We start from the raw sequence: 16385 nt of genomic DNA, 5'->3' as shown, positions 1-16385 counted from the left end.
ATGCATTTCTGTGGTACTGTAACTGCATTAGTTTTTGTCCCACACTGTTCAAATACATGTGCATTGTGGAATTTTACTGCACAGAGTCGGTCCCCACGCTTACATCTCCACCTGCCTTCATCTCCCCCCCTCCGGGCTTCTCCCAGAGAGGAAACATCAAATGTAGGTACAAGTTTGAGTAACAAGCGTACTGCTAAGTGTACTGCTATACTGAGGGTTGTCACATTACTATAGCAAAGCTTTGCATACTGTACCTTGATGCCTTCCAAGCATTTGTTTTTTACAAGAGTGTCTACCTGTAAAATATTGTGCATAATTTGTCAACATACATTTGAAAAGGAGACAATATATTAAATGGTAAAAATTGTTAAGTATTTGTAGCAAAGTAAACAGCTATACTGAAACAAAATACATGCAGTATCTTTGAATATTTGCTATTTACTATTGGGTGTGTTTTGCCACATTCATTAAGCATTTACACAAGTATTGGAGCACATGATGCATTTGGGTAATTTTCCATGGTCAGTAACAGCTGGTGCAGCCATAACACACTGGAAAATCACTTTATTCAAACAACTTGTACAGGCATACAGAAAAAAAGAGCTATGTGTATAAGTGTGGTCAGTAGCATCAATATACATAAAGCAGAGAAACAAAAAGTTTGTACACAATATAGAAAACACGGTACTTTAAAAAGCAGAACATCATTCTTACCAGGCTGCAAATAGTGTCCCCAACACCTCGTAAGAGTCCACTTGTTGCCTATAGAAAGATAATTTATTGGGTTTTCTTTGTAGTTAGTAATGAAAGATAGACAACATTATCAATAGCAACTCTAAGCCCTGGTGCTATAAGGGGAAACGGTCATCTGTCAGACCAGACTTAGGTCGACAGTCATTAGGTCGACACCGGAAGGTCGACTGGCCCCAAGGTAAACAGGGTTAAAGGTCGAAATGGGTCAAGGTCGACATGACTTAAGGTCGACATGGGCCAAGGTCGACGTGGTTTTAGGTCGACAGTCATTAGGTCGACATGAGTTTTTCACTGTTTTTTGAGCCAACATGTGCTTTGCTCGCGAAGGGCTGCGGTTCAACTTCAACTGTGTCCATGTCGACTGTGTCGACATTCGGGTCAAAAACAGTGAAAAACTCATGTCGACCTAATGACTATCGACCTAAACCCATGTCGACCCTGGCCCATGTCGACCTTAAGTCATGTCAACATTGACCCATGTCGACCTTTAACCCTGTCGACTTTGGGGCCAGTCGACCTTCCGGGGTCGACCTAATGACTGTAGACCTAAGTCTGGTCTAACAGATGTACCGTAACCGCTATAAGTGGGTGTTGCCTAAGCCCTATTGTGCAATCAGTGCGCTGACAGTGACCTCCTAGTCACTTGCAGGCCCCCGGATTAGTCTAGGCCTGGGTGATTTAAATCCTCCATCCCTCTCTGTTACTTTGTATAGAACTAAATCATGAGCCCCTTTATTTGGGAAATACTACTGACAGCTACTGTAACAATTGCTTTGTCTAACACTTAAGACCAGGAACGTTTTTAGGCTCATCCAGAACCAGGGCACAATACACAACATTGACAGATGAAAGGGCTTAGAGAAAGCGATGAGATCCAGCGGTCTTATATACTGTATGTGCAGTGCAGAACTGTATGCAGAATATATATCACGTCTTCCTCGGATCCCAGTATCACAAAACTAATTATTGTTACTACGGAGTTAGAAGTGTGAATATTAAAAAAATATATTTTATAAATCAGAGTCCTTAAATACAAGTTAAAACCGTTTACTTATGTGTATACTTATATAGACTCTGTGAATTTTACCCTGGCTCCAGTAGTGTTAAAATCTAATAATTGACAGTATGGTTGCTGGAGCATTTGATAGCACGATATAGTGGCAATATGTTTGTATGTATTTGGAATCTTGATTCGCCAGCATCTACTATATTCTCCACCAAAGACATAATCTCCCTAATGATGTACAGCATATATTGAAATTGTCATGATGGGCAAGGCGAGCAAATATAAGCCAAATATCAGGAGCGGACCCACAATTTGCTAGGCTGAACCAATCACAGAGCAGTTTTCAGAACAATGCTTTTTCTCATGCAGTTAATGGATGCTGTACATACTGTATATTTATTTATTTATTTAAAAATGTAGACTAATTACTGGTCACTTGATTAACTTCAGTCTATAAATTAAAATCATGAAAATAGTACTCACAAGACAACTGTCCAAAAGTGGATTAAGTGATTTTGCAACATTTGAAACAGCTTCTGTAGTTCCATCCTAGAGAAAAACATGCCTAATATTTACTGAGTAGGTGACTTGAATTTAATTTCTCAATGTAATACTGCTTTCACATTGCAGAAATGGGTAATGACACGGTATTCTTAAATGGGACTTTAAAACGGGTCTGAGCCTTGAGAACTTTCACATTGCAGGTGAAAACCGTTTTAAAAATCATTTAATACCATTCAAACATTCAACCCGTTTAACCCCCAAGGGACACGTTTCAAGCCATTGAAATAGAGCTGTTCAAACTGCCAAAAAAACGGCTTTAAAACGTGTAGGACTCTGCTTTTTAACCGTGTTGAAATACCGGTTAACTTTAACCGGTAAATCAACTCTGGCACTTTCACACTGCAGCCTTAAACGTTTTAAAATGGAAAAAAAACGGCAATATACCATTTTAAAAGTGCGATGTGAAAGGGGTATAAATCCTTGATATTTTGTTCAGTGTTCTAGATATGAGGTTGTACGGACAGATAGGGATATTAGGGAGAGCTGCAGCCTATAGAGAGGTAATGAGAGGTAATGTGGAGAGATACACTATTCTGGTTGATTCACAAAACAGCAGTATAATTCTACCATGCTTCCCGGAATGGATACAATTCTAGCATTGATTCAGGTTTTATGGGCAAGTTGGTAACAATTAATCAGATATCTGTCTAAAGTGAAGCCCACATTACTACCCCTTATAATTTACCCATCGTGGCATTTAAGTTGCCTTTAGCAAAACATTAGATACTTTCCCTAAGGACATTAGCAATACTTGTAAAGATATTCTAGCATTAATTCCACCCATGGTCAAAAACAGATGAAAATTATATCTATAAACTTACCAAGGTAATTCCAGTAAGTCCCTCAAGGGTACAATAAACTAGACCCCCGTTTTTCTGTTGAGTATAAGAAATCAAATGACAGTAAACTGTTTATATTGTAGATTAAGTGATCATGTTGTGAGAGGACAGCTGTTGGGTTGAGAGCAACTGGGGGTGCATGCAAAGCGGTGGGAGGGGGGGGAGCAGTTAAACAAGACTATTACAAATTTCAAGACCTAACGTCTATGTAAAATACAATAACATAATGAAAAACTAAATGAAAGAATATCAAAATCTATGACCAATTTGGACAACAGATGTATAGTATAGACAAGTATTTGTCTATACTATACAAGCTGTAAGTATTTAGCAATTGGGATCTTTGGCTAATGGTAATCTCTAGCTAAAAAATTCTTACCAAATCTCTCACTTTCTGAATCTCTCATCCTATTAAATTTCTCTCTCATCCTAATAAATTTGCTACATGTGTTTTTGTGGGTCCAGTAGCTTCTTATTGGGGATTATGCTAACATTGGTTAGTGGGGCTAAGGGGCACCAGCAATGGAGCTAATAGGATAGGCCCTGGTGAAACTATTAGCAGCAGTGAAGCACCACTGCTAATTGATACCCTTCCTAGGAATCTACAGTAGTTATCCCAAATGAATGCTACATATTTAAATAAGTATTTTTTTGTTCAAAATATAGAAATAAACAAAACTTACCAGTAAGTCTTCTACTGCTTCAACTACTACCTGATTGAGTGAAGCATCCTGTAAAGTTAATGGTTAAAGAAAATTAATGGATTGCACATTTTTATTTTGGCAATGACTTAATAAAGGTTATGCAGGCTGTACCAAATGCACATCATTGTCAATTAAATGTGTTTTAAACTAATTATGTAATAAAACATAAATTGTTTATTAAAATATGTGTCCCAACAACAATTACTGAATGTGGATATTTGATGGATCATTAAACAGATAAGCAGAGTAGTAAAGTATGAGATGGACTTAAAACATTCTACACGTGGTAATCTGCTTATAAGATAAGCCTCCTCTATTTAATTTTTGTTTCTGATGAAGGAACCACTAATAGAGTTCTGAAAATGTGAATATCTTTTGTGTATTTCTCATTGCATCTAGAGATTCCTCTGGAGGAGTATTTAACAAATGTGAGCCCCCTTCCAATATACTAGGGATGTAATTTGGAGAGACAGCAGGCTTTGCTCCTGTTGTCCCTGTAAGTTACCTATAGAACTGATAACTATACTTTCTTAATACTCAGATGCAGGGGTTAGTGTATGTGTGGGGAATGGAGTTCCACTACCTGTAATGGTAGGAGGAACTAGTTCCGCTTCCTTTTCTGGAACAGCATATGTGATGTCATGGCACCACTAACGCTGAAGTGAAGAAGAGCCACTAAGAGAAGCAGGCTCTGTGAATGCTGAAGACAAGAGCAACGGAGGAAAATGTCAGTCGCACAAGACCAAATTTTACAGAAGGACCCCCAGATATATTACAATATTAGATGTAACCATTCCTGTAGGGAGGTGTGCTACCCTAGGAAAATAGGCAATATCGAGAGAAAAAGAGAGAAGAAAAGAGTGTCCTTTAATGTGGGTGCACCTAGTGCTAATAAAAAGTAACTTTTAATAAGCAATTGTAAAATAAACTGCGAAATATATTAAAAATATAGCAAAGACAAACAACAATGATAGTAGGAAAATAAGGGTGGCATGTAGATCGCTCTCTCACAAATATTACAGGGTAATCTGAGTCAGTGGGTGTGTTTATACGTTGGTTGGGCAAATGATTATTGTATATCGAACCTTGGATAAGTTAATCACTAGTGGTGGTGCCCTTTATCAGGTACACGCAATTCGCTACAGACAATACTATTAAGTAGCTTACTAATTCCCGTTACCCAAATGTTTATGGGATGTATATAGGGGTCAGTGCTAAGTATCGTCTCAGCGTGGCTGGTATTGAATCCACTGCGGGCCCGCAAATGGACAGTCACCTTAGCCTACACACCGGCTCCCCGTCACTCACCGTCGGTGTTTGTATTACACCAGCAGTATAATGCCAGTTGGAACCTGGATATGGTATAATACATGGCAGAGGTATTGTCAGTGCCTGGATCCTCAGACAACTGTGGTTTTACAGTGCCTGTGGATCGTGTTCTGGCTGCCAAACAATGCTCTTAAGCCGGCTGCTCCTGGCAGAGTTACCGTGGACGGCTGCCCGTCCTTCTCATGTGCTGTCAAATTGGGCTCAGTGGCTAAGCACAGTGGTGGACGGCGGTGCCGGTATAGGTACCTGATACTGACCACTACCCTCAAAAGGGCTGTGGCACAACGTAGGAAACACAATCAAAATACATCCTAATATGAAAAATAATAAGGTTGGAGAGAGCTAAATCTGCTTGCGCACCGCGGTGCGCAATACAAGGGGTCTTGATGAAGTCTACACGATGAAACGCGTTGGGTATAGCCTGCTGACTCCTCCAATAGTTAAGTATTATTTTTAGACACTTTTAAAAAAAAAAAAATTTCTGTATTTTCTATATATTTTTATTTACATATATATCTCCCATTTTTAGCAATATTTTTAGTAGGCAACTTTTAAGTGGCACGCAATTATACATTGTTGTTGTTGTTGTTGTTGTTGTTGTTTCTGTGTAAATTTTAGTCTTGCTGTACATTCTCATTTTAGTGCTATTGTGCACATTTCTAGCTAAAATAAAAGAATTTTATGGATAAAAATCCTATGGTCCAGTACACATATTTTTAGTCACACCTCCATCCATTGTTTTGCATCTTTTTTCTATACACCTCTCACCAAGGTGTTCTTTCTTAGAGGTTAGCTGACACCTTTTGAAGGAAAGGGATACCTGTAGGTTGTCCCATCTCAACCTACCAATCGGGATCTCAATCAGATTGGGACACAGGTGGCGCCCTACATCTTTTTCTTTGGATATATATATATATATATATATATATATATATATATTGAAATAAAGAAAGGGCACTCAGGGACTCAGTTAGCAGGTGAAGATAGGACCAATTTAATCCATTAAGTGGTCTCCAAAGGTCGTCAATGTTTCGGGGGCCGGCCCCCGTTGTCAGGACAGACAGTGAACACAGCACTGTCTGTCCTGACGACGGGGGTCCGGCCCCCGAAACGTTGACGACCTTTGGAGACAACATAATGGATTAAATTGGTCCTATCGTCACCTGCTAACTGAGTCCCTGAGTGCCCTTTCTTTATTTCAATATATTCTGTGGGCGGTACATTGTTGCCACTCTCGGTTGGCACCAGGGCAAGCTATTGCATTCTGCAGCTCACTGCAGACCTGAGTGACGGCCCTATTCCCTCATATATATATATATATATATATATATATATATATATATATGTGGTGGGTCGGTCGGCACTCTGGTTACTTGTTCACTGATGACCGAGGTGCCTTCCAGAAACAATGGATATTCGCTGAATGAAGTAGGCGGCACTCACGGATTTAAAGCCAATAAAACTTGTATTGAGTCAAAACATCAAAAAAATGTGTCACAGGGTGCCCGACGTTTCGAGGCGCTGATAAAGGGGCTCAGCGCCTCGAAACGTCGGACACCCTGTGACACGTTTTTTTGATGTTTTGACTCAATACAAGTTTTATTGGCTTTAAATCCGTGAGTGCCGCCTACTTCATTCAGCGAATATATATATATATAAACAAGAGGGGGGTGGGCCGGCACTCCGCTGAAAACAAAAGGCTGGGTGCCTTCCCTGGAGAGGACAACGCAATCCAATATAGCAGCAGATGGGTGGGTGGCAAAAATCCATTGTTATACTGACTATAATTACCGCATTGCCATGATCAATGATACATCACCCACCTAATGTTTTATATCTACAGTGTGTTTCCTCGTGAGGGTGTGTAAACATATCAAATATTGATTATTATTACCTATATATTAATGGCAGAAGTGTGATTTTTTTTGGGTGATACATTTCTATGATGCCGCTGGCTGAGCAGGACAGAATTTAATTGGCATAAATGGTTGCATCGTTTCAGAGTTGTGGTAAAACGTCTGCCAGCCAATCACAATGCATCACCCTTGAGGTCTTTGAAAATGTGACAGTTGGTCAACTCTGCCTCTGCACTTGCTGGGTGGTCTAGAAACTGTCACAGTTAAGCAGGGAAATTATGGGGTATGAACGCAATATTTTTTTTTTTATAATTAATTACTGGATATTTCGTTTTTTATTATGTAAATGGTATTTATTTGTATATCTGGTGCCATAATATCAGAGCTTAGTAACAACATAGATTTAAATGGTGAGTGCTCTAGTAGTCTTGTATAATAAATATGTAGATATCAACACAATAAATCATCTTCTCCCACATAAAAAAAGATTGATTGGACAGGAGGTATACTAGCCAATGACATGCCATAACTATTTATCACTAGGTACATAAACTTAAAATAACTAGTTGCGAAATATATAATTTATAAAAGATCCAAAATAATATTTTGCACGCTTTTTGTCTCATCACTTAAATACTTTTGTTCTGTTTTCTATACACCTACATCTCTCATTTGCAGTATGCGTATAAGAGTTATACAAAGCAACAAACTGTATATAGTTACCTGTTTAGATTTACAAAATTTAAAGAGAAGGTTTTCCACCAATTGAATCGGGGAGTTCTATTGAACAAAGGAAATGTGTTATGCAAAACAGTCAACTACAGTGAATGGAATCACAAACACACTCAACACACAGATAAGGAAGCCATAGCATTTAAGTTTGTGGACATAACATTGTAATTAAAAAACAATGCCACAAAACAAAAACAATGAAGTATTGTGACTGAAAACAATCAACCAGCCATGAACTTCAACCGATCTGTTGTACTTTGATTAATAAAGATGGTACTACTGTGTATTTCTGTGGTAAATATGGATTGCTCTTTGCACCCTGTTACTACTGTATATTGACCACTATATATCCACTATATATCCATATTCAGATAGGACACAGCAGGCAGTTTTCGGTATTTGAGTATATTTAATGACATACAAGCCACAAATGTTGAGGCTTCATAAAAACAATCAAATAAAGATACTTGTCCATGCAGCGCTCCCTGCCTCAGTGACTCCGGGCACTGGCAGTCCAAGTCCCTGGTGCTGCAATACTTATTCCTACATACTGGCCCCTATCAGGCATCAGCACCCTGAACAGCAACTATAGTAAGGTTTCTATCCCTTCTACTGCAATCAGTCCACTTCCCACCTGTGGCTGTGCAGGTCTGAAAACCTGGGCTGGAGCCATGTGCCTGAAAGCCCACCCGTCTCTCCCCCAGGCACACTTCAGAGATCTATATATCTATCTATAAATTTGTATGTGTCTGTGTGTGTAAATGTCATATGTCCTCCAATTTTGTCAACATTCATTTGATATGAATAAAAACAAATAGTACCTGTATTGCTGTCTTCAAGCATGTATTGGCCATATCCATATTCACATTACCCTCTGCTTTCACTGAGGTTGTTCCCTGAGTTTCTGTCACTGTACCCTCCACCTCTGAAACCTGGCAGTGTCCTGATGTTTTTTTTTAGAATTCAAATTTAGAAAATATTATTCTATCCAATTATTACAGACCAATAGTTACATACAATATGATTTTTTAAGTTTTGTTGCCAGGATTATTGCAATACACCTTCATTCATACAACAGCAAAGGTTGTAAAATGTAAGTGTTAAGCATTGGTTAATGTGTAAAATCTGATTTGATACAAATATAAAGTTCTCACATCTCTCAGGACAGCTGAAAACTAATGTAAGACAGAGCTGGATGGGAAAGATACAGTGGTGTAGATGTAGGAAACAGTGATAAGGGAGGAAAAGTGAGCCAGAGTAGAAGTAGCCAATGGCAACCAATCAGCCACTCAGTATCATTTTATATTTTGCAAATTATAAATGCTACTTCAGTGCTGATTGGTTGACATGGGCCACTTCTCCTATGACTCAGTTCTCCTCACTTATCACAGTAGGATCGATCTGCATGATATATCGAGTACAACATATCAGTTAAAAATACTGTATCATTACACTATGGACAGAAATAAACTGATACCATATTTCTAATCATCAGATATTAATGCATGCACCTACTTGATAATACCAACTTTGTCTATGAATCTTCAAATATGGAACTTCAAAGTATTGCAAACAAAATATGTACTAAACAAAATGAAACAACGATTGACTAGTCTAGAACCAATGAGTTCCTTACCTTCATTGAGAAGGCTGAGACCAACCAGCATAAAGAAAATGATGCTCTTCATTGTGCAGATTGTTGGGTTCTCCTCAATCTATGGACAATACCTGGGAACAGCTCCTGTTTTATACAGTTAGAGGACACGGTCATTGCACAGGATCAAAGACTTTCAGACGTGCCAAAATCAGTGTCCTCTTTAATGCTGAAAGTCTAATATAAATATTTGAATTAGATAAGAAAATAGCACACAGACCCCACCTCCATAATACCCTGCACTCAAATTATTAGTAAGAGGCTTCTTTCTACTTGTCTACTGATCCATTTTGTTAAGATGTCATGCCAAATAAGGAGGTTACCAAAGATGGTATGAGCGCCTTGCTGGGTGTTTGGCCAAGCATCTCACACTAGGGAGGGTCAAGTCCTTATATACAGATCTGAAGTGCATGTATGTCTTGTTGCATACCTTTTATCTCTTATTCTGTTTTTTATTGTGTCATTATACCCTATTTTATTGCTTAATTAAAATATAATTATATTATCCAACATATCCAATTGATTAATTGTGTTGTCAATTAGCGTCCACATCACCCCTTTTTCGCCATGCCAAATAACCTCTTGCTGGGCTCCATGTTATTGCAGCCTAGCGAACAGGTAAACGCTGCACCGCCAAATGACCACCCCCCCCCCCGGTGCCTGAATCCACTCGCTAGCATGTGATGAGATATGTACGCAAACACATCCCCTCGCATGCGGCCAAAGGGGATATAAATCAAGTCTGAAGTAACTTTGATTACAGATTAAGGTGGCTAAATTATGGGCGGGCACTGAGGTCATGTGACGACAGCCACCCACCCTGAGCAGGAATCGTGCTTTTGCCTGCTCCACCCCCATCCACCCCCTCTGGAGCGAACGGCAGAAGCCGTACACTCCCAGGGTTTGCACATACACGCACATGCGCAAGCCCCAAACATCAGAGAAGGGGCTGAATTTGGACCCGAACGAACGAGTCTGAATCCGTCCCCTAATTCCAATGCAGGTGCAGACTACTAAACTTTCATCTCATTGAATGATTGTCACGCACACGTTTAATTTGAGTTTTTAATTATTTACTCCAGGTGGAAGGATTTGTTTGAAACTATTAATCATCCACACTCATATTTTGACTTCTATTTATTAAATAGCCATGAAAAGTATTTGGGATAGCAGCAATTCTGACTGGTAGCAGAAAACAATGGCCCTTATTCTCATTCACTCTCAGAGGCAAAGTCCTTCTCAAAGGGACAAAACCATATGCACTGCAGGTGGGGCAGATATAACATGTGCAGAGAGATTTAGATTTGGGCGAGTTATCTTGTTTCTGTGCAGGGAAAATACTGGCTGCTTTATTTTTTCATTGCAATTTAGATCTCACTTTGAAGTAAAACCCCACCCAAATCTAATTCTCTTTGCACAAGTTACATCTGCCCCACCTGCAGTGCATATGTTTTTGTCCATTTGAGAAGGAATTTCCCTCTGAGTGTGAATGAGAATAACCCCCAATGTCTTACCATATACAGTAGCCAGTCAATTGGGTTCTCACTCTCACCTGTTCATATGTGACTTAGGGGTAGGTGTATGAAGCAGTGATAAGGGTGGAGAAGGGAACCAGGAGAGAAGTGGCCCATGGAAACCAATCAGCTGCTCTGTATAATTTTATATAATGTAAATAATAGATGTTACTTCAGTGCTGATTGGTTGCCATGGGCCACTTCTCCCCTGGCTCACTTCTCCTCCGTTATAACTGCTTCATACATCTACCCATTTGTGCTACACTGTTACCAACCAGGGGTGGGATTAGGGGTGAAAGCGCAACAGTAAAGGCCCTCCAACCCCTGCACCTAAAATGTTATTATTTTCACTTATTGGTTATAAGCCATCATTTGATGATAGACAATTTAATAGAATAATAAAAAGACCCACTAGCTATAACTTTTTAATTTTTAATTAATGTATGTATACATAATTACAAAGTATCACAGCTCACAGGGCCAGTTACGCTCCCTTGACAATGGCATATGATACAGTACAGTGGAAATATTTTGCAGTCACTGGTATGTTTGAGGCTGACTTTGCCAACACAAGGGCCTGAGTGCCACCCCCAAATATATGCCACCCCTGGTAATGTGGCACTCACACAGTCGAATTGCATCTGGGTCAATTTATGCACATCATTGACACTGTATTGATCTGATATAGTTTTTATTCTTTATTTTTCTATACGATATACCCTATACTGTTGGGAACTTGGACAGCAAGTTCTAGGCTTCACATAAGTAGTGGACAAATGTGTATCTATTAGTTTATCACGGCCTCCCCCCCAAACACCAGAGATATGTGAGCAGCTGCCGTCCTATTCCCCCCAGACACCGGGATGCAAGCCACCCTCTACTCCCCAACCCAGACACCGGAGATTCAGAGAAGTGTGCCACACTGCCTGTGCCCTGCACCGCCCTCTTCCCCCAGATGCCAGAGATGTTGCACTGCCCCTTCCGCCGCCTAGCAGACCTGGCTCTACCCGGCCTCCTCCAGCAGCCAGCTGCACCATGAGGGGAGGCAGCACTGGGCCTGCCTCCCGTTCCCACACAGGGATGACACTGTGCCTACGGATGAATCATGAAGTGCAGCTGCAGCGTTTAGCATATGTCAGTCCCGCCTGGTTTCCCCTTCACCCTGTGCCTGGATCCATGGGCCTCCCTTCCTTGGTAAGTGCCCATGGAGCCCAGTACCCCGTGTGAGATCCCTTGTGTGTGCATGACCCACCAATCCTCTTCCTCTGTGTTTGTGTGTGACCCCTCTCAACCCCATTCATCCCTGGTGTATTACCTCCTGCACCCCCTATTCCCATGTGTAGCACCTTGTCTCCCCTTCCACACTCATCCCTGGTTTCTGACCCCCACCCTCCGTACCACACATCCCCTGTGTGTGAAACCCTTCCCACCCTCTACATCCGTATTCTGTGTGACCCCTCCCCCCTGATGTGTGACCCCCTGAACCCCTTTCCCTGTGTATGATACCTTCTCAACCCTAATCCCCTTTGCGATCTCCTGTACCACCTTCCCCTGTGTGTGACCCCCTGTAGCCCACTACCCCTGTGTGTGTAACCTTGCGTGTGCATTTTGGCACCATGTATATTCCAAACATCGACATTTTGTACCTTCCTACCCTGTGTAAATGTTTTTGTGACACTTTTTGGTACTTAAATACAGAAAAAAAACTACTGAAAACAAATGATCCTGTGCAAACACACAAAGGGTAGCAGCTAATTTGAGGATAGTCCTCCAGACCGTATTCCCAAATACGTCAGTAAGACAAAAGTACACAGGTAAGTATCAAAGATACAATTGGGGGTCAATCTTCAAATCAGCGCTCAGGTCAGGGTTAGCTACCACACTCTCCTCAGAGGTAAATGGTGTCTCCTCTTCTCCAGAATGGAAAACTCAATAGTATATGAGGACCTCAGGTCTTTACCACGATACCATACTCCGCCTTATGGATGATGTCCCTCATAAGAAAGAGGAGAAGATATAGTGCAAAACCACTTTTTATTGTTAAAAACACAAATACATCGAGATAAGACAAATCCAGCGGAGAGGAAAAGGGGTGAATTTTAGCGGATATGTTGAAGAACTGGACAAATGGTTTTCAAATGGGCATAAGTGGTGACAGATGGAAACCCGGGTAGTCCACAAACAAATGTCCAAAAGTGGCTTCCCCTTCTCATTTTCCCCTGGTCCAAAGCACAGCAGCTCCAATGCATTTCGGACACCAATGTGTCCTTTTTCAAGGAGTATAGCTGTGATCCTCAGTCCCCTGTTTATATAGGGGAAATCCATTGCTAAATTCCCAATCATCGGGTCCGGCGTGGATTTCCAGTATCGGCACTTCACTTCCGGTCGTGGCTTCCTGTAATGACGTACCCCGCTGCCGGATGTGTACGCCGCATCACTTCCGGTTTCACTGAGTTTACACTATGAGATACGGGAGCCATAATCACAGACACATTGTGTCCCACTTCCGGGATTTTGATGTGCGGCCATGTATGTTGGAATTTCCACACATCCGGAAACAGATGGAATAACTTTCTGCCCATACATAATGAATTTCTGTGGTGCTTTATCCAATTTGCATAAAACATTTTTAAAGATACCCCAGTTCTTCCTAAATGATACTGGGGTATCCTTAAACACGATACCGTGTTAGGCGACCATTTACCAGTTTTCCCTAAGTTCATTTATAGAAGGGCACCCAACAGCAAGAGCAAAGTAGTTAGTAGTGCTCTTCCTAATATCAAACGCCCAGGAAGAGTACTTACTAAGGGATTTCATAGATGCAGACTCTGGAAAGCATGCAGAGAGGTAACCAGTAAAGGCATTAGTAAAATCACGGAAGACACTATTAATGGGATTATGTTCATTTTAGATGATATTATAACATGCAACACCAGAAATATTGTGTATGGCATTGAATGTTCGTGCCACAAATTTTATATTGGCAGGACATCGCGACCTTTTAAAACCCGTTTGAGTGAGCATCTTAATAATGTAAGAAAGGGATTAGAATCTCATTCTCTTTTGCAAAATTTTAAGGATGTTCACAATTTTTCTGCATCCCACATTGTATGTTTTTTTGGTATAAAGATTGCACATACTGGTTTTAGAAATAAGATTTAGAACACTTATCTGGCAAGAGAAGAGATGAAACTGATTTATAAATTTAATACCCTCAAACCAAACGGTCTCACTGCTAATTTTGAGGTGAAGTGGTTTCTCTAGCATGTCCTCTTTTCCACCAGATGAGCATTCTCTTATGTTTACATATAAATAAATCCTTTTAAATGTTTCTTCTTTAAATGTTTATGAATTTTATCCTGGGTTTTATAAACTGTTTCTAATTTTGTATTTTACATATTATAGTGAATGTTTTATGCAGATTGGATAAAGCACCACAGAAATTCATTATGTATGGGCAGAAAGTTATTCCATCTGTTTCTGGAAGTGTGGCAATTTCCAACATACATGGCCGCACATCAAAATCCCGAAAGTGGGGCACAATGTGTCTGTGATTATGGCTCCCGTATCTCAGAGTGTAAACTCCGTGAAACCGGAAGTTCTGCGGCGTACACATCCGGCAGCGGGGTACGTCATTACAGGAAGCTGCGACCGGAAGTGAAGTGCCGATACCGGAAGCCCACGCCGGACCCGGTGATTGGGAATTTAGTGATGGATTTCCCCTATATAAACAGGGGACTAAGGATCACAGCTATACTCCTTGAAAAAGGACACATTACTGTCCGAAATGCATTGGAGCAGCTGTGCTTTGGACCAGGGGAGAAAGAGAAGGGGAATGCTCTTTTGGCCATTTGTTTGTGGACTACCCGGGTTTCCATCTGTCACCACTTATGCCCATTTGAGAGCCATTTGTCCAGTTCTTCAACATATCCGCTAAAATCCACCCCTTTTCCTCTCCGCTGGATTTGTCTGATCTTGATATATTTGTGTTTTTAACAATAAAAAGTGGTTTTGCACTATATCTTCTCCTCTTTCTTATGAGGGACATCATCCGTAAGGCGGAGTATGGTATCGTGGCTGATTTGAAGATTGACCCCCAATTGTATCTTTGGTACTTACCTGTGTACTTATTGGTACTTGTATAGTTTCACAGCGGCAGCTGGCCGCCCACTCTTTCTGTGTCCGTGTCCGGTCGCCCACGCTTCGGGCTCGGTGGCTCGCTGCACTCGCCACACTTTATACAAAGTGGATAGTGGGGGTTTGAACTATGCACGGCGGCGCGGAGTCTATTCTATAAAGTGTGGTGAGCTCAAGGTGACGCAGACTCGAAAGACGCAGGCGGCCAGCTGCCGCCGTGAAACTACACAAGTACCCACTTTTTTATCCCCACACTACCCATGTGTGTGTGTGTGTCACCGTGTAAAAAGGGGGGCCCCTTTTCAAATTTTGCTATGGGGCCCAGAGAGTTCTAGTTATGCCCCTGGTTATTCTACTATCAAAGGGGAGCTCCTTTGATGGTCATCAAGGGCAATACCTGGCAGTAGCCATTGCATTCTGTGACTAATGGCAAACAGGGAGAATTCGGTGATAATGTTTGGGGATTTTCTCTATTTGATAAATAGGCGCACTTTCAGCTGTTTCGGATGTTTGAGTGTGTTTGTGTTTGTGTGTGTGTGTGTGAGTGTGTCTGTGTGTATGTATATATAGCAAGTGGACATACACAAAATTTAGAAAGTCCCAATATCAAGTGAATTTTTCAGTAACATTAATAATATCTGTGAGCACCTTCCCAGAAGCCTCAACCACAAGAATGATGGGTACTTCTTTACTTTCACGGCGCCACTAGATAGGACAGATAGGATACTAGATAGGATACGATTTTGTATGCGATTTGACATAAGATATCGCATAAGATATAGGATAAGATTTACTATCCATTTCATTACCCCACTATCCACTAGGGCGTGAAGTTGATTTTATGTAGCGTGGCGAGCGCAGCGAGCCACCGAGCCCGAAGCGTGGGGACACGGAATGTATTTTATGGAATTGCATGCAAATGGCATGCAATATTGGTGACTTGCTTTGAAACAACATCCGTGTCCGCTCGCCACGCTTCGGGCTCGGTGGCTCGCTGCGCTCGCCACGCTATATAAAATCAACTCCACACCCTAGTGGATAGTGGGGTAATGAAATGGATAGTAAATCTTATCCTATATCTTATGCGATATCTTATGTCAAATCGCATACAAAATCGTATCCTATCTAGTATCCTATCTGTCCTATCTAGTGGCGCCGTGAAAGTAAAGAAGTACCGAATGATGTAGATAACTCATGTTAAAGAAGGAGGGTGCACAAGTAAGTATAATAGTAAAACACTTTTACTCATGTAAATAGTCACATACATTACAGATAGCAACAACAATCATAGTTAGCC

The 16385-nt window shown here is 40.9% G+C and overlaps 1 long non-coding RNA gene across 1 annotated transcript; it reads right to left on the bottom strand.

The window, feature by feature from the left end:
• Window positions 1–253: 253 nt before the first annotated feature.
• On the bottom strand, window positions 254–3894 carry LOC146054584 (uncharacterized). Its single transcript, XR_014468269.1, has 5 exons — window positions 3846–3894; window positions 3145–3198; window positions 2243–2308; window positions 715–762; window positions 254–296 (listed from the first exon to the last, which is right to left on the bottom strand). It is a non-coding gene; the product is annotated as an uncharacterized LOC146054584 (long non-coding RNA).
• Window positions 3895–16385: the final 12491 nt, after the last annotated feature.

Source organism: Crinia signifera, unplaced genomic scaffold, assembly GCF_055691185.1.
Source record: "Crinia signifera unplaced genomic scaffold, ASM5569118v1 HAP2_SCAFFOLD_257, whole genome shotgun sequence".
NCBI classification, from domain to species: Eukaryota; Metazoa; Chordata; class Amphibia; order Anura; family Myobatrachidae; genus Crinia; species Crinia signifera.
This window is presented reverse-complemented; position numbering and strand designations above follow the sequence as displayed.